The 23,663-nt window shown below is 37.3% G+C and overlaps 1 long non-coding RNA gene across 1 annotated transcript in view; it reads right to left on the bottom strand.

Moving 5' to 3' along the window:
* Positions 1-23,663, bottom strand: part of LOC119916812 — an 88,253-nt gene that overhangs the window by 16,036 nt on the left and 48,554 nt on the right. Inside the window, exon 3 of the long non-coding RNA XR_005447164.1 lies at positions 912-1,024. This is a non-coding gene — a long non-coding RNA (uncharacterized LOC119916812). The remainder of the gene's footprint in view (positions 1-911; positions 1,025-23,663) is intronic.

The raw sequence follows: 23,663 nt of genomic DNA, 5'->3' as shown, positions 1-23,663 counted from the left end.
GATGAAAGATACTCAAATAGTTATTAAAAAGCTTTCTACTAAATGCAGTCAATGTAACGTTATCATACAACAAGCATGGATTAGTTCAACGTCAAGCTGATAAAAATATTACTGTAATGTTGCAGTGGGAGTTTACAGCATTTTGCCCGGTGCCGTCACTGGTGTGTTGGTCTCAGTTTTGGCTTGCTCATTAGATTGAGCATGCGCATGAACACAAGCTTGGGAAGGTAGTGGTTGCAATCGGAAAATGCACCACTAGAGGCCACTGAAAAGTACATACGGTCCCTTTAACAATTTAGTTGAGGTCTGGTGTCTTGCTCAAAGGCTCCCAAACAGGGAAACACACACTGCATTTCCTTCAGTCACAGCATCGCCATGCTGCAACGTGCATACAGGAAATGACAGACTGTGTGGGAAGATTTTTTCAACCCTAACTACCCTAACACAATGCAGGTTTTACAGATTTAGGCAATGATCAAGTGTCACACACTTGATGGGACAATTGTAATTATCCTGACCTTCAATAATTTCTAATAAAACAAAGATTAACCACAAAAAGAAAACTTAAGCAAAGCGAAATGCCATAAATGTAGGTTGGACACTTCTTACTGAGAGCTGGAAATGAGCAGGCAACAGTAGAAAGAAGGTAATGTCAGGTAGGCGTGTAAACCACATTTACTGCAGATCAGGGGCTCCCCAGGTTTTGAACATTCAGGAACTTTTAAATAGGTCTCAATAACTATTGCTAGTATGAACTTTAAATGTATAACACCAACTCACATTACTTACACACAGGTTACGCACAGACGCACACAGCTCTCACACCTAATACACACAACAGGAACAGGGATTTTGTCAGATAAACATGATCAGACTACCTTACAGTGGTTTACAAACGTGTTAACTCCTACCGGATGAGCTTTGCTGAGGTGGTTTCCCCATGAGTTGTTAGGATGGGTGGATGTGGTGGAAACCAGCCTGAAGGTCCTGTGGTGAAAATATTTCTCAGTCCTGCGCCTTGGCCCTGAAAAAGAAAAATCCCCATTTTAACAAGTCATTTAGCCTATAATTGAGGACTAAAATGTATTTTTAAAACCAGGAAATAAATCTCTTCATGGGGTGAGATCATGTTTCTGATAAAAATTTTACTTACAAGATTTGTTTAAAGTTTTTACGATACAAGTGTACCCATATGCTTCTTGTTTTAAGATAGTAAAACACATTCCTTAGAGCATTCTTCAATAACTTCTTATCTTACCCCACTAAAGTATTTCATTATTGTTATGGGATACAATCTCAAAGACTGAATATGAGATCAACTGTGCACGTGAGTATTTTTGGAGTAACACATTTTTTTGTTTTTCCATACTGCCAGCAAGTTAAATGTAGATTCTTGCATTCACTTGGTGTCACAGGTTTGATCTCTGATTTAATGAGCTTGAACATCATCTGTATTTGCACAAAGGCAAAATGTTTTTGTACCCAGTCAAAGCCTTGCATTAGGAGCATGTTGCACTTCTCCATACGCAAATGAATAGACCTAATACCAACACCTTCAATTAACCATATATTAGTTAGTATATTAGCACACATGTTTAATCTTGGACAAACAGTAATGCAAGCTTGTTCTGTCCTTCATCTGGCATTGGTAATATCCTTTAACAGTAACTGAACTGAAGCATCCACTTTGCTGTTACATACAGCCATTACACACCCAATATACACTGTCAATCATGCTAGTACATTCAAAATTTTTGATCTATTGCATCTATTGTTATTCTTGTTCCAGACCTACTGCATGATTTGAGACCTGTAGTGTCTGACACATTTAAGGCTTCAAATAAAATTTTGCCCTAGCTCTCTCTTTGATGTTATCATTTTCCTTGGCGCACTATAAAATCACACTACTTTCTGCTGACTCATAAACGTCTCTGGTTGATTAACTGCACACACTTTGCACGCTCTTATTGACAAATACCCGTTTCTGTGCAGAAATAGTGTTATGCATGCTTCATGTGGATACGTGACAGTTGTATATCAAAGAGCCACCGTTAAACTTTGTCTACAGCCGAATTTTTTTCTCACAGAAAACTGATTTGACTGAGAATTATTATTATTTTTTTTTTTATTTATCTGAGATACCAGAGATACCAAGGTGCCTTCACTGCTGGAATGAATCGTCTCTCACGTGTTAACCACTGAAAGATGCTTGATGACTACACCTTGTTTCATAATTAAAGGAAATATACATGCCAAAGATGCCTGTAGGTTTTCTACGGCATCAGTACATCCAATGATGTAGTGATGTGAATGATTACGAAAGTAAAAAGATCCCTAAAATGTGTTATTTTAACAGAATTTTTCCAGTTTTATCTGGAACTATAAACACGTCACGAATTGTGTCAGATATGTTCACAAATTGTGTAATAATTCCTAGAAAAACATATATCTGGATCTGCATGACTTCATATATGGCATAGCTTTCTTTGAAAGTTTTAAAGAGGTTTTCGAGGTACCCTACTAACTACCAGGCACAACAAACCCATGGCAGAGGTAAAACTTTTTCAAACTTTGTAAACAAGCAAAATGACACATATTTGCTTCTTGTAGTCCAGGAAAACAAAGTTTAACCCCCTAAATTTTCTAAATGTTTCTAGGTAATTGGAACCCTCACAAAGCCTTCTTTTGGGCGGTGTTTCACCCAGTTAAAGCTCACTCACCCATTCTGCATGTGTTAGTGTATGACACACGAGGCAATGTCTGAAAAGCCATCCCACACACAGCAGACAGATGCAAAGAGGCCTTTGTGTGGGCAGAGATTTGACTAAACCTTAAGCCTGTTTGTGCATGTGTGTGACAGAGAGAGGGTGAAAGAAGATCTGATGTGGGTGGTCAACTTTTAATCTCTCTCATCTCTTATTTTTCATTTTTAAATGATATTTATTTAAATTAATTTCAATGTTATTTATATCCTTTTACCTTTTTTTTCCTGCCATCTCCAGCGTGCGCCTTGAATTTTGTGCTACTGCGAAGACAATTTTCCCTCGAGGATAATATCTATTGAATCACTGACGCTCAAACAAGTAAAACGTTTGTCTCTTTGGCCCTCATCCTTGCCTCTCTGCCTATAATTAATTTGTTTCCATTACTGAATCCTTATTATATACCTATATATTCTAATATCCACTTGCCTTGTATATACAGTAGATAATCTAGAGATAAATAGAACAGACCTGCAGGTTGTTTCCACGTCCTACTGTTTCCCTGTTACATTCTCCGCACATTGTGTATCTTTTGTACCTGGAAAAACAAACTTTCTGTAAGGATTAAAGCAAGCTTGAATTTAAAGTGTTCTTCTTCTTTTCTGTCTCATTCTTCCTCTCTATTTGTGTTTCTTCCTCCCAAGCCGGTATGAACGGACATCAGCACACACGGCAGCCTACATCAGATTTCAATAACCTAAACCTGTTATTAAACAAAACCTTTTCCCTCATTATCCTTCCGATTAACCTTCAGCCAAAACCAGCGTTCTTATCTTTAATTTACGCCATGATGACAGAACAACCATGAAGATTGAACTACAGCTGCCACCTAATAGTCAACTAACCCTTTAGTCAATGAGAAGAGTCGTAGTCGACAAACTTGTCACCAGTCGAGGAGGTTTTCAGGCCCGGGGCGAGGGACACAGCGAGGAATGCTGCCTTGAACCATAACCAATGCTGACCTAGCAGGCAACTGAAACAGACTCAGCAGCTTCACAGTGAACATGTGCCGGGAACGCACACAGGCCATGAGATTAACAGAGGCCAGCTTGATGAAAGGGATTAGTACCGAGGTGATTTACTCTAAGGGGTTCAGGCACGGGCAGTAGAGGCGTCAAGAGGAAGAGGAGCAAGTTTGTAGCGAGTTAGTTTGTAAGTTACGTTATATATCCTCCATTGTGTTGATAAGTCAGTGAGTATGTGAAGATGTAAGTAATTTATGCCGGTGTTTTGAACAGCGAGACTGGTGTGATGTTATGCTGTGTAAAAATAAATGAACAAAATGTTCAGTCTCTAGCTGGTTGTTCCTACACATTCAGAATAAAATATACAGTATATTTAAATAAATAAATTACTATCAAACATGTGACAACTAGTTGACTACACCAACTATTATTAATAATTCCACTAACAGTTATCTTTGTTGGACAGCAGAGTCTCACTGCAACTGAAAAAGAGCTAAAACAAAAACTACATAAAAGTCTCAAACTTAACAGGACAAATTAACACAAAAACACATTCAATTTGGGATGGTTTGCTCGACAAAAACTCCATCAAAAGGTGCCTCTAAATGCTCCACACCCACACACTGCATCTTTTGTATTTAACACATGTACAAATAGAAAACGAGACATTGTGGTTTAACAGGCAGCCAGCTCTCATCAACAGCTAGTTGAGTTATCGTTGTCCTCACAGTGCTGATGTAGAATTCATACACTCTCGTTCTGCACAAAATCAATCAATTCTCTAAGTAAACTTACCAGTGGCTTAAGTTAGCAAACCAGCCAGGAACACACAACATATAAATCTGAAAACTTTAGAGTGTCTTTTGGTAGAGGCTAGCCACTCCATTCTAGCTCCTGCACCATGCTTTAAATCATCCCTCCATTAAACTCCCGGTAAAACAGAAAATAAGCCGAGCCCCCAACGTGTCAAAGTAACTTAGTTGATTAACTGTTCAGTCAATCGACTAAGAAATATATTTGCAACAATTTAGATGATCAAAATATAATTTTAAAATTACCAATTCTCTAGTTCTAAGCTCAAATGGGCAATTGTAAACTCTGGAGGCTTTAAACAAAAAAAAACACTTTTGAAGACATCACCTTGGTGTTTAGTGTTTCCAGGCATCTTGCACAATCTTCGATAAATTGAGTAAAGACTCAGTTATTAAAAATAAAAGATAAATCATTAGTTGCAGTTCTAAACAGTTAACTAATCATTAACTTTCAAAACTGCAATTTATTACACTACTCATGCTGAAAGCTTTAAGTCACGCTCTAATGCCCAACAATGTAATTTAATAAGAAGATGTGAGCCTTCATCGAGTGGGCTTTTCCTGCCACTGATTTTCACTATCCCAAACTTTAATTGTCAATTTAGCAGTAAAACCAAATTTTCTGAGCTCAAAAGTGAGCCAATGAGTGCTCAACAGTATGATTCTTCTCTAAAAACAGTATATATTAATACAAATTAATGAATCTAATTTTGTAGCATTCGTGAGGAAACTGAGGCTCTCCTGTGATCTCAATCAGCAGAGCCAAGTTCAAAGTCTTTCACAAACAGTTCACACTTACATTTTGGAACGTGACAGGAATTTCCGTCTTGTAAATCCTGTTTTGGCACATACACACAACACTCACTTTGGTTCTATGTGCTGTGAGTCATACTGGATCAGATTCATTGTCCCTCATAAGATAATGCCATCCAATTGAACAATAACACAAACTACAGCCTCACATATGATCATACAGCTGAGACAACCTCTCTGACGCAGTTCAAATACTGTAAAAGCTTCAAAAGAGAAGAATTTAGCACGGACATATATTGAATTACAAAATGCAGTCGTTGCCATAGTTTTCTATCCTATTGTGTCAATGTGAGCTGTGTCAAAACTAGTAGGTATGCATCATCCCTCGTGTTGAAAATGACACATAATTCACACGTAGTTCAAGCTTCTTCCATTGTCATTTTCAGCATGACTCAGCTACAACATAGGAAGGAGGCGATTAGCTTGGTTTACCATAAAGCCTGAAAGCAGGGGGAAATTGTAACTTCACATTTTTACACTTATAAACAAACAGGATATTTAATCCTATACAAACAGGGATAGGGTAGATTTTGCATTTCATAACCACTTAATTTTGGAAAACATAACGTGATTTTTATGCTTCTACTGATAGCATTGTTAACAAGAAGAGAGATAAGCATGACAGTAAAATAATTGTCCACAGTGTATGACTCCAGATAGGCATTATTGCTGATATTTATATTTCTAGTTTGAAATAGTGTTATTATATTTGAGAGCAAGTTTGGTTTTTGTTGCATTTGGAAAAATTTGTGCAGCAGTCACATAGATCAGAGGCACCCAAATCGAAGTTTGATGTATTCTCATACATTACTGACATTGCATAAATGTTGCACTGACAATGAATACAAGTGTTGCTCTAAACAACGCACGTGCTGAAGAGGATACATCCTTTTCTACAGTAAACTCAGGCTGTGAGCGAGAAGCCTCCCGTAAAAATAGCATGTTGGCTGGTAAACAAAGCGGCTTCAAAAAGGAAGTGAGAGGTTTAATATCAGTGAGTCGCTGAGGCAGCGGAGAACACAGGGAAAATCCAGGCAATATGTTTCAATTCTCAGTACTGTAGCATATTTACATTTAGTTGAGGTTCCCATACAGGTCACTCGCAATGTCTACAATAGCAGAGTGATTCCAACAACAAAAGTAAGCAATGATGAGCCACTCTGACTAAGATGTGACTAATGTTCCTGGGAACCTGTGGAGTTCAACAGTGTTGTAAACAAAATCACATAGTCAGAGCAATTTCGTAGCTAAAGTTCGTATCTAAAGTGTACTTTTCCCAAAATGCAACGGAATAGTGTCTTTACTCTTCTGTTAAGAAGTAGACTAGCGTGTCCCTTATGCCTCTTCGAAGGGGTATTAGGAACTGTATTCCACAATTCATTACTGTTTACTGCACCGACGCCAGTCCACTTGCTGGTGGTGATGAGTCTATAGGCTGGTTTTAGGACATATAATAATCAAAAGATATGTGAAGTTAGGAATATCATTATTAATGTCTAATATAGTTATAGTAAGTTAAGTTGTGGCAGAAACTTGACAGAAGTTCATCACGTAATATTAATCTATTCTTCTTGAGGGGACTGATAAGAAAAATATTGCATATCTGACACTGTCAAGATGAAAACTAAATATAATCTTCATATAAAACTTTTGAGAAATGTTTCCTATTGAAAGAGAAGACAAAACTCCACTAAGTACAGTGCAGATCTCTGCCAAGTGTGGCTGGGGCAGTGATGCGTGGATCGGATCTGATATCATCCGAATCCCCATGTACCATCCACGCTCCACCCACCCGTAAAAGTCATTATCTCAGATTTGGAGACCTGCACAAACATTTCACTCCACTTCTACCAGTCCCTGTAGGCTAAATTGCCTGTAATTGTGTGTTGAATTGATGTATGAGTTTTTTCTTTGACTATTGACTTTAATGATTAGAGATGCGCCTGTCAGTAATTTTGAGCATACATTCATAAAATATTAGGCTATTGGGTCCAGTAGTATGCTTAGGCCCATGGGAGATGATGTGTTACGTCTCTTTTATGCCTTCTGTGTGCATCTAGACTTGATGCCATTGCTTTTTTAGTTGTATTACTCCTCTCAGCTCCTGATTGTGTTGTCGTTACTGTCAGGACTTGTCATCTGAGCTTAAAATATGTCACAGAAGCAGTCACTTGACTACTAGCATCTAGAAAAAAAAATAAACAAGTCTAGGAACAAAAAAATCAACCATTTGAATCTTTGCCCCCTGGAATGGTTATCCTGTAGAAAGATGTGTTGTTGGACTAAAACGTAGCTATTCAGTACATTTACTAAAACTGTTGGCAGCACGACAGTCTGTTCTCATTAAAGCACTTGTGTGTGTTTATTTATAGTAAGCTTAATTGTGTCTAAGTTTATGAGTCAGTAATAAAAATGTTCAGGAAAACATCCAGATAATAAAAATTAATTCATGTCTCAATTTTAAATAAAACAAAAGTACCAGGTGTAAGCTTCGTTATGTGGTAATTGCTTAACGAGCCTCATTTAACGCACTTTACATGCACTGTATTTGCACACATGATCAGCCACAAAAGAACAGCTGCTGTCCTTGTAAGATGTCCTGACAGATGGAGATGAAACACCTCACCGGCAGACAATCCTTCCAAACACTCTGTCAACACTGTTAATGTGTTATGCACTAATTGTGTATTTACACATGTAGCAAGGCACGGCACATCAAACATTGTGAGATGCATGTTTACTGTAAAATGAGGTTATCTGAATGAGAATCTAGGTTTGGATTTCCTTTTTTATATATTTATTTAGACTAAATTTATTGTAAAATGTCAAAATCCTCAGTTTAAACCAGGTCAGGTTCAGAGCTACAGAGACTAGAGCCAACAGCAGCAGCGATACCACCTTGTCCACAGGATATTTAAGAAGTAATCGGCTTTTGTCACCAGATCAAATGATAGTATGTAAAGAGTGTTAAAGGGATAGTAAGTGATTGTAATCAAATACACTTTTTGTTAAATTAAGTGGATATTTCCTCACAGTTCGCTAGTTCTGAAGGGACGAGTGTGTCTAGGAGTTGTGTTTGAATATCAGCAATCTCTCTGCAGAATTACTTACTCTCCCTTTAACTGAATGTCAATAATAACAGGATTCCTGCAGAATATTACCAATTACCTTAGTTGAATCAATGTATTAATCTGTCCCTGTTTGTCACCAGTCAACAATGCTATATTAAGGTGCTCTCACGATTGCTATGGTTATTAGATTACACCTTTGTATGTCAACAATCTAAAACTGACTGACTAGATTGGTCCCACATCAACCGTGATCTCACACACACACACACACACACACACACACACTCACTCACTCACTCACTCAGTGGATGTGTGTTAACTCTTATAAATTGTTGTGAAGAACCATGTAAATACTGATAGAATTAACATTTTAATCATTAATAATTGGTACAAGTTAGGGTGAAAGATAAGATATATATAGTGTTGTTGGTAATAGCACTAGTCTGGCATATTCCATATTTGTTATGTCTTTCTAACCCCCATCCCAAGTTTTTATTATTATACAACACAAGCATTATGTAAAAATAAATATGTACTATAACAAGTGGAGGACTTAAATTCACCTAATAAGTCTAAGCTTATGATGATTCCTACTGCAACAAATAAATTAACATGACAACATGTGCTGACATGGGGTTGCCAAGAAAGTCTGCCAAATTATGTGCCGTAGGTAACCAGCTGTGGAAAGAGGACTACAGTCTTACATTCAGAAATCCCACACAGATGTTACAACTATTTACTATACTTTATTTTACTGAACTAAACATGCTGGTGTAAAGATCTAACAAAAAGTTCAAAATATGACCTTTCAGGAGAGAGAATGTGGTTTTAAAATAGATTAATTAGAAAAACTGAACATTTTTCTAAACTCTATAACTATAACTGTCCAGTTTACATTATTTAGTTGAAGTGATTTGATAGATTTTGTTCTCTGTAATACACCACACATCACTTCAGGAGCCCAGCACCCACCAACACAAAGTCCAGAGTTAAAGCTAACATTACTGCAAAGCATGTGAAATATATTGTGGTATTGTGGCAGTGAGGAGGCAGGCTGGTAGATTGGCTGACTTCCCATTTGCAGGTTGGTTTTACACTGTTCACTGCAGCAGGGTTTCCAAACACATAAGGACATCAAAAGAAAGGACTCAATTAATAAATTATCCTGTTGAAATGGAAGGAGCCAGAATTGGGAATAGATTAATAGACAGTTTTACTTTTATATTTTAGTCTTTTGGTGTAACAATCACTGGCACTTCTCAAACGCTGCCGGTACACTTTTCTGCCCTATCCATATCATGTTCTCAATTCATTCATTCAATGCCCCTAAATAAACTGCATTACCCCTGAGGCACTAGGTAACGCTCAGTAGAAGCACAAACCCTGTCATATTCACTTATCCTATCAATAAATATTGTTTGTATGTACATGTTGTGAACATCAGTAATATCTCCTAGTATAATTTATTTACTGTACTGTATGGTGGGGTATGCGATTTTCAAGAAATCCAATAGCATGCTATACAGTGTACAACAACACAGCAAGTATGTAGCTTAGCTATGTTGTGGGTTAGCGAACTGTCACTATAGTTGCTGCAGTGAATCTAACATGCAGAGAGGACGAGACGTCTCAGACCCAGCACACCAGCTCCGGACAGCGATACTCCCAACTCTCCTGCTGCTATAGCTGACATCGTGGCAAAGGTGGCGCATGCAGGTGTGGCGGCCAGCGGCTCCCTTAAACTTCATCTGGTTATACAACCCTGTATTGTAAAATGATAAATAAATCTACCATGTACTTATCACAACAGCAGCAGATTTTGGCAAACTAGAAAGTATGCTGAATGTCTGTGGGCAGATAATTTAACGTTACCTGACACACAAATCATGGCTGGGAGAGTGTTTGTCTGTTTCCCATTTACAGAGCTGGGCTATGTACAAACACCAGGTTTATTTATTTTCAGCGCACACACAGAACGAACAGCTAGCGGACTGTGAGAAGATATTTGCTGGATTTTCCAAAAAAAAAAAAGAAAGTGTACTGGAGATGAATTGCACAGTACTGGCACTTATTTTTTTCCACTTCAAGCAATGCTAGTAGACATCAGAGAGTGTTTGGTATATCAACACAGGATATGAAGTGTTTATGCTATGAGGGTTTCAAGGTTATATTTTCAACAACGTGTTTATCACCATCCTTCTAGAAATGTCAAGGATTTCTAGGGAACAGAAAACGTGCTTGGCCCACTCGAAACCTTGAAAACGTCACTGACGTATGATATTTAAGCAACACTGCTTCACATACTGAACAGCCACCTTCTTACTGAAAGGGCAGTTTTTCACATGCTCATGCCACAATATAAAGATATTTGTAACTCGTGTTTGCTATATTGCTCAGGTTCGCTCACTCTCATTCAGAACCAAACAGCACGGAAAACAACTGGAGACTTCTACAGCAGTCAGTTTCGATCCAGCTTCCATCAATCATAACCCATAAGCTAACGTTTGACCCAAAGCAAGATGGTTTCTCCAGCTTCAGTCTGTAAAATGAAAACAATTAAATTGTTAATTCCTCTAAAAAACAAAAATGATTCAGGAGAAAGAGAAATGCTTCATAATATGATAAAAAGTTTACAAGCCATCTAGAGTGCTGTAGGGCATACAGTAGCGGAAACAAATACGTCATGTTCTTTAACCATTGTGTTTTGTTGACATTGACAATACTTCCTCCTTTTGGGGGGCCTACAGCCCTCACTGCTCTATGTGTAAAAGAACAGTTTGTGTGTAAAATTTGCTTTCTGACATTATTAAAAGCCAATATGTACAAAAGTATTGAAGTGTAAGCCACAAACTGCACATTTTATGAAAGTGACAAAATACGACCATGAAGTATTGTTATTACACCAAATAAGGAAATATTTAATGTTCTATACTAGGGTTGAGTGAGTACTTGAGCGAGTACGAAACGAGTCTCAGATAATTTGATTTTTATCAGTATCCGACTAAAATGTGTCAATACCTATAGTCGTAAATATGGCAACTTTTATAAATTAAACTTGTTCTGTAAATAGTTGTGATCAAAAACATTGCTCTGAAGCACAATTATGAGGCTGTAAATAGTTCTGCAATATAGCAACTTCTGATAAACTCATATCAATTTCAGCCTTAAATCAACAACTTCTGGTTAATCCCGCCCACGTCCGATTTAAGCCCCGCCTATTCAATAACATATCATTTAGTTGGTATAACAGATACAGGTAATAATGTTCTCACTCATCCCTATTATATATTGTATGTTATGTGGGCTATGTGTCAACAAGTCAAGTCATTCACAGACAAAGAAAGGTGCAGTATGTTTTAAAATGTGTGTTTTTATTATAAAACTTCAATTCAAGGAACACAAACAGTCATAACAGATGTAATGTGTCATTTTTGTGGTGAACTTCTGAAACATGATATCAGCTCAAAATACTGTCTATAAGCAATTTTCCTAAAATTGGGGAAAGTAAAGATGTGTTTTTTTAGGTGTTGAAAAAGGAGACCAGTGTCTCCAGGAGCCCAAACACACCAGCAAACAATACTATGAACCAACTTTCAAAGAACACAAACAAAGTTTTCACAATGTGGTGGTAAAGCTAAAAACAAGGCTGTGCCTCTTAGTTCCTGAAAAGTTGACTTCTGGGAGATGTGAGGCTTTAACTTGACGTCAACAGAGCATCACATCTCTGATGAGTGAGTATGAAACAGTTTCCCTACATACTGCAGTAATGTAGGTGATAATCTTCACAAGGCATGAAATCTTGTCATGTGCCTCAAACGGCCTCTGATTTGAATGTGTAAATGTCAGCCAGGCTAGACGGACGATGAGCAGCAAGAAGAGGGAACAAGCTTTTTCACACGTCCATGTGCATGCAAATGAATACATACACAGTGCTGTGCGCACTCATAAGCTACGTATTAGCACGTAACATAAAGTGACAAATACTGTACACACATCTGTATACATAAAGATGTGTTCTTTGTCAACATATGCAGATGGTTGACAAAGAAAAAAATCAAGTACCATAGCTGCTTCAATGCTGCTACTGATTCACATCAGTTTCCTCAAAACATTCAGTGGCCGTGCATGTCCTGTGGAAGAGTCTGCATTTGGTACTGTGTGGTGGCAAACTCCTATAATTTGCTATAGCTCTTTTTAAACTTACATGTTACTATTTGTTTATAATGTGTGTATCCTTTGCCGTTTAGAATGTCATATGCACATTGTTTTGCTCAACTAACAATAAATCTGTGACTCTCGAAAAAAACTTGAGTTTGTTGTGTCAAACACTGAGTCAAAATGAGTAAATATCCCAACAAGAATACGAAAAAAATAACACCACTTTTTCAATCACACAGTGATTTTAGAGTGTATGTTTCTCTATGCTATGCAGGTTTTTCCCTTTAATTTCACTCCTCTCTATCTGCAGATAAGCAAGAACACACACTTGTTAGATCCATATTCATGCATACTGCATATACAGAAGTAGACATTCGTTCACACGTTTTTTTAGTAGTAATATTATGTGTGATAATTACATAAATTTACCCATACTGTTGTACACAGATGTAGCCTGCATATGGATGAAGCATATAGACAAACACACACCCCTGCAAGGTACAGACAAAGTAAAGTAGAACAACAAACAGTCAGAAATAAATGTACACATTCACAAACACAAGTGCATTTATGTTCGCACAAGTAGCAGTAGAAGGCATAATAATCACTTATTATACTGCCAAATATCTTTACATGTCCACACAGACACATTCTGTACAATTAAATGCACATAAATACTGTATATACACAAATAGACATACAATATGGTCTCTCTCTCTCTCTCTCACACACACACACACACACACACACAGTAGTAGTAATTATTGTATATGTGTAATAAGCACAAACATATATGTTCACACACAGTAAACCATACTGTAGCCTGACAAAGACATGAACACAACTGCAGACATAAACTGCAGCAAGTACACACACTACACAAAGAAATATACACAGCCAGAATTAAAACATACACATTTCCACATACAGCAGTAGTTGTAATATGTGTATAAGAAAATACATATTTGCACACATACTGAAAAAGTATTTCTAATGTGTAAATATAGTCACATAATTACTGTATGTTCATACACACACACACACACACACACACACACACACACACACTAGCAGACAGAAATAAACAACCACATATACAAAAGCCCAATATGTACAGACACACACAGATCTATGCAGATATACAGTACAGTGCATATGTACACACACATACATGCACAGAACAATATACACAGATAAATACAGTAGCTGCATTATTACACACACACAGACAGAGTTATGCACACACGGAACAAGTTAGTGAGTTGATTAGTCAAACAGTCACTGATGGCAACAAAGTGATGCCACCCACACAACACTGTCTGCACTGAAACCATAAACATGTTTATATTTACTCATTGTCTCATTTCAGATTGACATTTAATATCTTAAACTAACCACCGCATACAAGCATTTTCATAAAAGAGAATGATCAGGGTAATAATTGGGATTAGGGATTATAATTGGCAACAGGAACAACTAATGTCTCACCAGCAGAGCCAAATATAAAAAACAGTATCTGTATACTGTATATATTTTTCAAATTTCCCTTAACAACAACAACAACTACAATAACAAAAAACACAATACTGAAGGAATTATTTAACCAATCAACAGGGTGAGCTATGAGAAAAAAAAAAGTAAGTCAAAATAATTCTGAAGCTCTTCACTAAATTTAATTTTACCTTAATGATTAAAATGTTAAGCTGCATTTGAGTCATCAGCAGGAGTAAATGTAGCCAACACACAGACACTCAAATCAGTAATCAAAACTTACTACTCAGCAAAACATTCAGAATCATGAATTAACGTGTAACTACAATAATCACATCACGAGACACATCAATACAAAGAAATATTGCCAACATCGTGCATACGTGATGTGCTGTGAAATACTGCAAGTCTCATTTTGAAACTGCTCGTCTCAGTCATAAACAAGAAATTATCGAGCAGGCATGTATACGATGTGAAATAGAAAATGTAAAAAAATGCTAACACTCGAGAAAGAAAAAAGAACGTGAAATTGTGATGACTGTTAAGATGATTCTGTGATCCTGTAAAATTCTCAATCTGCACCGAACAGCAGGATTTTTACTTTGAGGTTTGAGCAGTGAACACACACACACACACACACACACGCGCGCGCACAACAACCTGATAATATTCAGCCACCCTCATTTCACTCTTTTTTCCCCCCTTTTCTTCTTCTTTTTTTTTTAAACATGCATTTGTTGTTGCCGAAAAGGTTAAAAGATTTTTTCCAGTCGAAAGTGAGTGGGTTGTTAAAATTTCCCCTGGTGCTCTGGTAATATTATCACTCCAAAGCATCATAGTTTCAGTATGACTTTATGGATTTATTTATAAGAAGAAAACAAGTCTGACACCAATTAACACAAAATACATTCACAAGTTAGAGCATACATTTTTTGAGCAGCATAGTTTTTTTAAATGTCTATCTTGGACACAAATAAATGTCATGTTAGAGTTTAAGCATCTGCTTCACTTTCAATATGACCAATCATTTTATAGATAAAATAAAATGGGACAATGCTTATATGGTAGAATATGTATTGTTTAATTTAGTTAAATCAGTATAATTTCTAAACAAGCTTGAAAGGCACAACCCCTTTACAAACTAGTATTTAAATGTAGGTATGGAATTACATACTGCCAAGAATATTCTTTAAGAAACTAAAAATGTTTCAGCACATTAAGCTTCTGTTAGTAATAGATTAAATATCACTCTAAAGCATCACACTTTGAGAAGTGTAGATTGCACCTAAAGAAGAAAATAACCGTTTGCCAACATTTAACTCTCCACCCACTAGAGTTTATATGTCACCTTTTAAAGGATCGTCGATCACAGTCTCATTCTGATTCAGAGTTTCACTATTACTGGTAGTTTTATTTATCAAAAAATATAAACCTGAAGCAAGCAAACCACACTTTGTGCACAAATCAAACATCAAATAATTACTTAGCATTCTTTTCTACACCAACATCAACAGTTTACTGTTTGCTTTCACACTTAGACCGTTTGAGGAACGTTTAGGGGCCTATGACAAAAAAAAAACTACCAGCCTCCGACTACAATTTTCTAGCGTCCGACAAACACAGTAAACACAAAGTCAAATCAGAACTAAGATGGACAATTTTTCCCCAGACTGCGGAGCCTAGGTTTGTCTCTGTGGGATGTAAACAGCCGTCGCTGGAGACGATCGTCCCACCGACCTATTTTACAAAGTTTCATTTGAAAACATGACATAATCCAGCATGACTGTGTTGCCTAAAAATATAAAGGGGAGACAGATCAGCTTTACTCGGCGTCTTTTACTATCAAAATTAGTCAGAGAGCAAAGGAGAAGACGTCGAGGCTGGGTTTTGATGTGATCAAGCGTGTTTCAAAAAGTGAAAAGGAAGCTGAGAGGACGGTGGGTAGGAGCTGAAATACTTTTCCTCTTTCTCTGTCGCTGATATTTTTAAGTTGAAAGAGGGGAGAAAATGAAAGAAAGAAGGGCAAGATATAAGCAGAAAAGAAAGAAGGAAGGTATTAAGATCAAAATAAAGATTTTCCACAAATAAGAACATTTGTAAATCTTTTAAGTTCTGCATTTAAATAAATAAAAAAAATAAAATAAACTTTTTTCTTGTTTAGATTCACTAGCTCAAATTTATTGTCCCCCAATTTTATATAACCAATATTTTATGTAGAAAGATAGACTGTAAATAAAACAAGAAGAAAGTAAAACAGAAGGGTGCAGTTAAAAAATGAAATAGGTAAAAATGTACCGAAGAGAAATGTGGGAGACTTTTGATATATACATTAAAAAAAGGTTAGTCATTAATTCTCTGTTATATTTACTAGTCATAGTTTAAATTTCACTATGAAGTGTTAGTTTCTGAAACGTGGGTTCAGTCTGAATCATGTCACCTTTAATGCCTCATCGATCAAAGTAGTTCTCTTTTTGATTCAGTTTCACTGCAAGGAGAGGAGTAGAAAACCTGCTTTTCTCTTTTTTGTGTGCCTCTGACTGTTTTGAAGCAGAAACAAGAGAAAAGTGAAACAACAAAAAAAAAGGTATGAAGAAGCCCAAAAAAGAGAGAGCGAGAGAGACAGAAAGAGAGAGAGATAGTAAAGTAAGACAGATAGACACGTTGGTTGGTGCTTGTAGATCTGCTGCAAATAACATGGGAGGCTGTACAGAGAAAGAACAAAAAGTGTAGGAGAGCTGTGGTCTCCATTTTGAAGAGATGTGAAAACGACACCACCATCTGTTGAAAGTGAAGACGACCAATTTTAACTAGGCCTCACACCTCCACACTAACTGAATTTGTCTCAAGATAACTATCCCTTCATGAACATGAAAGATTTGGTGCTTTTTGTTGCCATTCTTTGTTGAATTAGTTTGTCTTGTATTGTTCTGACTGTATTTTTCTTGTTGAGTTCTGAGTCTCTTGTGTATTTGTTGTTGAGGACATGCATTACAAATTAGCTTAGGCTATAAATGCTGTGGTATATGGCAATGGTGTATGCTACACACTTGTCCCTCTACAAATAAACAATAAATAAATAAACATATACGTTATTATACTTTCTGGTGCTTTATGCAAGTCGTCTGCATTGTTTTCCAAATGGTCATATAAAATCAATTTGTCTAGTAAAGGTGATTTGAGTGAGGTCTGAGTCATGTGGTATCAAGGATTAAATCAAGTGGTTTGAACTTTACTCATTGTGACTAATACCACGTCCTGGCTGCATGCTGCTGGCATAAAATAAAATGGCAAGAAAGTCAAGCTCGGAAAAAACTATGCGGAGAAAGTGAATGAGTAATACTCATCCTCACCCCCACCTCAAAAAATATTATCATAGTCCCCTTGAGCAAGGCACTTAACCCCAAATCGTGTGCTCCATATGTTTTGACACTGGTGGTCTGTGGTTACTCTGGCAACTGACACAGGGAAATGTGTGTGAATGACTGCAAGATTTTCAGCAACACTACACTTGACAACTTTACCAGGATCAATCTTCTGTATGTCTGAGAATACTATCTATATCCTACCTAACAGTGCACATTTCAATCATTTTAGTGCCTGAGCAGTGAGTTTAAAATTGATCCGCTAAAGTGCCCTCAAAATTTCCCACAACAGAACAAAATATGTGGTGTTCATTGCATGTAGCCTAGACTATATTTATCAGCAATGTTTTTAATGGATGTGAAAGACACTCAGCTCTTGATGGGACAATGTCACAGATATCCACTTGCCACATCATTGGAACATCACTTAAGATGGCATCAGGGGTCGTCCAAGGGGAAGTCAAAGAGAGGAAGTCAACAAGAGTTTGTTTAACCACTACACAGCAACGATACTCGAGCACTTTTGACAGTGCATTCTGTGAATTTTCAGAGACTGAACTTCCAGTTCATTGCATTGGTGTTTATATTAGGACGTACACAAAATGGCTGACAACATGAGCAGTTCACTACCCACTGAACTCACAGGCGGTTTCACACACCACAGGTCATTTCATTGACCAACACTCCCCAGCAACAGGCAACAAGCAAAACAAAACTCCATTCAAATGTGTGCTGACAAGAAACACAAGATGATTTTAGCATTTAAATAATGCACTATATAAACATAAAATACAAAATAAATATTCAAGTATCTTATTTAACACCACTGTAGCTGTTGTTGGGTTTGTATTGGCCATTTTTACACCAAGAAATACATACACAATTAAATAAATACTTAAACTATGAATGTGCAACAGTAAACATAAAGTCCTTGTGTAGAACATAATTCCACAAGACAAAGTTTAAGGCTCAGGTTATGCTCAAAGAGAACTAACTACTTGTAAAACGTGTTGTCTGACCACGTAACCAAGTATTTATAGCCGTTACGGCCATGCTGGAAGGCAGAGTCAAACGGCGTCCATCATAGAGAGAGGGGGTGGGGAGGTGGGGGATGTGATATTGATTAAAAATGAGGACATTAGCACTCATTTTCAGACTGTCTCTCTTGGAAGGAAATCATAGCATTGCATTCGGCTGTTCACATGAAAAGTGACAGAAATAGTAATGTATAAAAAAAGAGATGCTGAGAGAGAGAGAGAGAGAGAGAGAGAGAGAGAGAGAGAGAGAGAGAGAGAGAGATCAAACCCTTGTTCCTTCTTCTTGACTGCACAGCTGGCCAATCACTGCAGGAATTATGTGGGTGTGAATGTTGACGGTTCAAGAAATGGTCAGAACCGCCACCCCTCGCTCAAGTCAGACGTATCAAAAGCGTGGGGATAGGGGGTTTCTGAAGCTATTTGACCACCGGACAAGCCATTCTGATGAAGCATACTGGCAGTTTAAAATTACTAAAATTAAAAACTTCTAAACTTGAAATGTTTAATCAACATTAAAGTGCTCAGATATCAGATAGCGCGATCAGAGTTTCACATACAGATGCTGATTAAAGAACATCTAACCACTGCAGGAACAAAATACCTCCCTAGTCTCTCAATGGGGCAGTTAAACATCATCAGGTGTTCACTGTATGACGGGCGACTTTAATGGTGCAGAACAGTCTGCAGTTTAGCCTCCGTTTTCTCTAGTAGAGAAACCTCCAACATGTCTGGAGTCAGGCCAATAACAAAGAAGAGAATTCTGAGAAACTGTTATTAGTAATGCTGATATGACAACTACAGAGACATTCGCTGTTAATTTCACTCAGCTAGAACAATATAGAAAAGCTTATTTATTTGTTTCACTTAACAAGGACGAAGGAAAAGACATAGGCTACTGTATATCACTGCATTTATATTTGCACAATCCCAGATTATAACCAATTCCTGCACTACACCAAGCTATTTTAGAATATACACACTGTATTTGCTGACACTTAATAATCAGAAAAAGGTGGTTACTGCAAGTGGAGGTCCGCAAGTGAAAGGCCTATTACATCTGCTTACATTCAATTAGTAGTCTTGGCTGCAATTAGAGGGCAGGAAAATAATTTCAAACGCAGGAAGGCTGCCGTAAAAACCAACAGCTAACTGCTTGGTCAATCAAGTTTCAGTCACTGAAATCACACAAGCTGACAGAGGCCAAGTCAACACTTTGGTTCAGTTGGACTGAGAAAGAATCAGAGAAGGTGACACGCCTACAGTCAGTGTGAATATTAAAAGGTCATAACAATGTTTTCTCTGTGGAGAACCTCTCTGTCATTTTGTTGTGATCTAATTTGAAAGTTTGACAGGCTGAGATCTAGAAAAGAGACATTCTATGAATCTATCAGTAGTGTATGCCATTCATTTACACTACAATATATGGCTATATTGTTAAAATGCCATGAAATAAAATAATCCAAGAGAAAACAGAACTGCCTGCTGTTTCCAAGTGCAACGAAGCTTACAGAACAGTGCACCACTGACTCCCACTCTCTTCCTATATGTAAAGTGTGAAGGATCTAGAGACAAAGGTTAACATCATAGTCTTGTTTAATACAGAAAATGTATTTATGACATACGCAATTATCAACATTTAACCAAACCACAATCTTTCCCTAACCGCCGACAGGAGTCAGGATGCCTCTGACAGTCCTGCACTTTGTACACTCACCAACCACCTCGACTGCCTCCCTTCGACTCTGGCGTGGTACATAAATATAGCGTTTCATGTACTCAAACGTAATGCAATCAGTGATTATCTTTGTCACCACAACGTACAAACAACTTAGTACTGCACAAACTATACTAGAAGAGAGGTCTCTGTAGTGGTGGGTTGTTCAGAGTAAATGTGGCCCACAAAAGACCCACAATTGGAATTTGTTGACAGTAAGAAAATATAATATTGTCAGCCTTATTCTTTAAAATCTCACTCAAATACTTTAGTATCCAGTTTACATTGTAAATATTTAGCCTAGCGGGTGTTTTGTCCAGTGCAGCATACACTGTAAACAGAGAGACTTCAAGCTTGCTTTAACCAGATACAAGGCTGTTATTTGTTACATTGGCTGTTGCAAGAATCAAACCTGTGACTTTTAGTGTGGGTTTATGAATTTTCATCAAGCAATAAACCACTCTTCAACATCTCCTTTAATGCTCTTTACCTGCCTCTCTGCAAAGTTATTATTTTAACTAAGAGCTAAAAAAATACTGCATCAAATGTAAAACTGCAGAAACATAAAATCTCTGTAACACAAAATTTTCTGTAAACATTTTTTTTTTATGTGTAGATTCTCAGTCATCCTTACAGTATTTACACTTTAAACATGTCGGTGCATCTTCTAACAGTAAGAAGTTGATTTTATCTGGTCAGGTAGGAGGTAAACTGATTGTTTGCCTCGCAATGTGTCCTTAAATCGTAGCACTCCTCTCCTCAAAACATGTGTGTCTGTTTATCAGCCCCTACACTGAAGAACAGTGTGTGTGTGTGTGTGTGTGTGTGTGTGTGTGTGTGTGAACGAGTGTGTGAATGTGTATGTTGGTGGCATGCAGACATCTAGCTGCCCTGATGTGAGAGACTGCAGGCCTCCTACGGTCTGGGAGGCAAGACAACCACAAGTGGGAGAGGTCTCAAGTACACGCATACTCTTACACAAACATAAACACACAATAGCACAGACTCACAGTTGAGAAGCTTTTTTTTTCTTAAAGGAAGCTGGTGGCTATATCTCACGGCACTGGCAGATATTTTCACTTGTTGAAAGATAACCTGATTTTAAGGACACAACAATAATTTGAGGTGGTGTTTTTTTCCCTTACAGTACTGATGAAATATTCAATTTACTTTGAATCTACAAATTTAGAGCATCAGGTGCCATGTGACACATTTTCTGTACGATTACTTTAATTTCATTTCTATATTTCATGTGATCTGCGGTTCTCCCATAGATCACATGAAAGTTGGAAAGGAAATTAAAGCAAATAATTAATTACAAATAATTACAGTAATTAATCAACAAGAAATGACAAAGAATGTTCTTCACTGTGGTTGTAGTACAACAGTGATGAGTTAAGAGACACAGCTGTGTTGTGAGTGCCCAAAATAATCTTGCATTTATTGTATTGTATTATTTTCCTATGTGTTAAAACCTCGACAGCAGCTCCATCCAAGAACAAACACAAAACTGACAACAAACTGATTTAGCAGTCTATTCCAGACAGGAAAGAAAAAAATAACTAATATTCTATAATAGCATATTTATAACCTTTCCCAGAGTAAATAAAAGTTGTTGATCGTCACTGTGCCTCCTATCACAGCAGTGGTCATAGACATGGCAACACTGATGGGTAACGCCCCCCAGCATCAGACCTTAAAGTGAGACATGTAAAGCTAAAACTGGACTCATTTGCAGATATCTGAAAAGTTTGCATAAGAGCTGAACTTGTGTTGCCTGCAGGGTGATAGAATATATTATTTGGGGCACAGCAGATTGGGAAAAAACACTTTATAACAACAACAGGCAACTAAATAAACTCCGGAGTCACAAATGTTCCAAATGCTGTGTGCTTCCTGATAATTAACAGAATATGCCTAAAGCCACAAAGCTAAGGCAGCACCTGAGCATTGTTGCCCACCAGCGTGATTTTGTTTCTAATACAAATATAGACACAAGAAACACAGCAATGAAAAGTGTGAAAGAAGACATGTAATTTAAGGCAACATTTTATACATTTCACACATTTTCCTCCCACAATGGAAACACACACACACACACACACACACACCAATTGCTTAATTTGTTGATATTTTAAAAGAAGTACTGAGTGTTTTCCCATGTGATAAACCAGGGTACACCCAAGTGATTTGGTAACTCCAAGCTAAACTAAATGTTGAAATGAAATATTTGCAAGTCACTATTTAACCTAGCTCAGGCTCTAAGGTGTCACAATAGTGGATGACAAATGTTTGACTTTGGTGCCTTTCTTTTGTTGATAACCAAATTTTAGATTCAAATCATAAGCAGCATTTTTAGCTACTGGGGCATCACTGTCACCTAGGATATTGAGGAAAAGAATAAGCAGAAGCTAAAGACAATATGAATTATTAAATATGTTAACTGTTGTGATTGACACCTCTGAGATTTGGCAGAGGTTTGATGGATCCCAGTGAGTCAAAGTGTATTGAAAATCCAATTAGATGTGTTAATAGAGTGCAGGACTGTCGCATCATGAGGAGTTATTTTTCTTGGCAGCAGTAAGTCCTCCTCACCTACTGTGAAATATAGTTCACAGTCATCTTCTCACATAAGGCTTTTCTGAGGAAATACACTTTCCAGACCAGCAGAGGATAGACTTACTTGTTGCTGAATTTTTTATGAAACTGTGCCAAACAAGCCTAGAGAATTTTACATGCATAATGCTCGATTGTGCAAAGATGATCAAAGCGATAAGTCATAATGTGAAAGTGGATGACATTAAATGGTGATGAGGATTTTGGATCGGGCAAAGGCTCCCTGGGAGCTGATCCACACCATTTGTTTGTCTTTTCATTCACATTTCATAATAAAAACTTTCATTTTCACCTTCTTCGTCACTTCACTGTGTCTGCGACAACTTTAAAAAGTATTCTTCACAAAAGCTTAAAGAACAATAAGCTAATTCAGACAGATCAATATCAGTACCATAATTTTCACACCCAGGCAGCTTTTTCCACCGTCATGATGGATTCTGACCAAACTGCTGACCACCAAGCAGGTTTGAGTTTAAGCAGTGGGTTTCTGTAAAGGATTTTTGCTGAGCCTTGAAGGCCGCAGACTTTTCTCAATCCATCCTTCATTTGAAATGAATCATGAAAATCTAAAAACAGTGGTGGCTTTGTGGTAAGTTTTCAGACATCAACAATTGGCTAATTATCTGAGCGCACATATATAAACAAGTGAGCATAGAAAGATAACACACTGCTTCACTGTAGAGCACACGGCTTTTCTGCCAGGTTGCAGCCCTCCAGGGCAGTCCTGGCAATGGTCTTTTCCAACTTACTGCTGACTCACAACAGTAAAGATAATAAAAAATTATCTGACCCAAGACAAAAGACTCTCTTGATTTGTCGATGCCATCTTAGTCACTTTTGTGTTTGCTAGCTGGCAGCTTTC

Source organism: Micropterus salmoides, unplaced genomic scaffold (genome assembly GCF_014851395.1).
Source record: "Micropterus salmoides isolate LMB-PRFRI ecotype aquatic unplaced genomic scaffold, ASM1485139v1 Ms_hic_scaffold_22, whole genome shotgun sequence".
In the NCBI taxonomy this organism is placed as follows: Eukaryota; Metazoa; Chordata; class Actinopteri; order Centrarchiformes; family Centrarchidae; genus Micropterus; species Micropterus salmoides.
The sequence above is the reverse complement of the archived record's forward strand: the minus strand, read 5'-3'. Positions and strand labels throughout refer to the sequence as shown.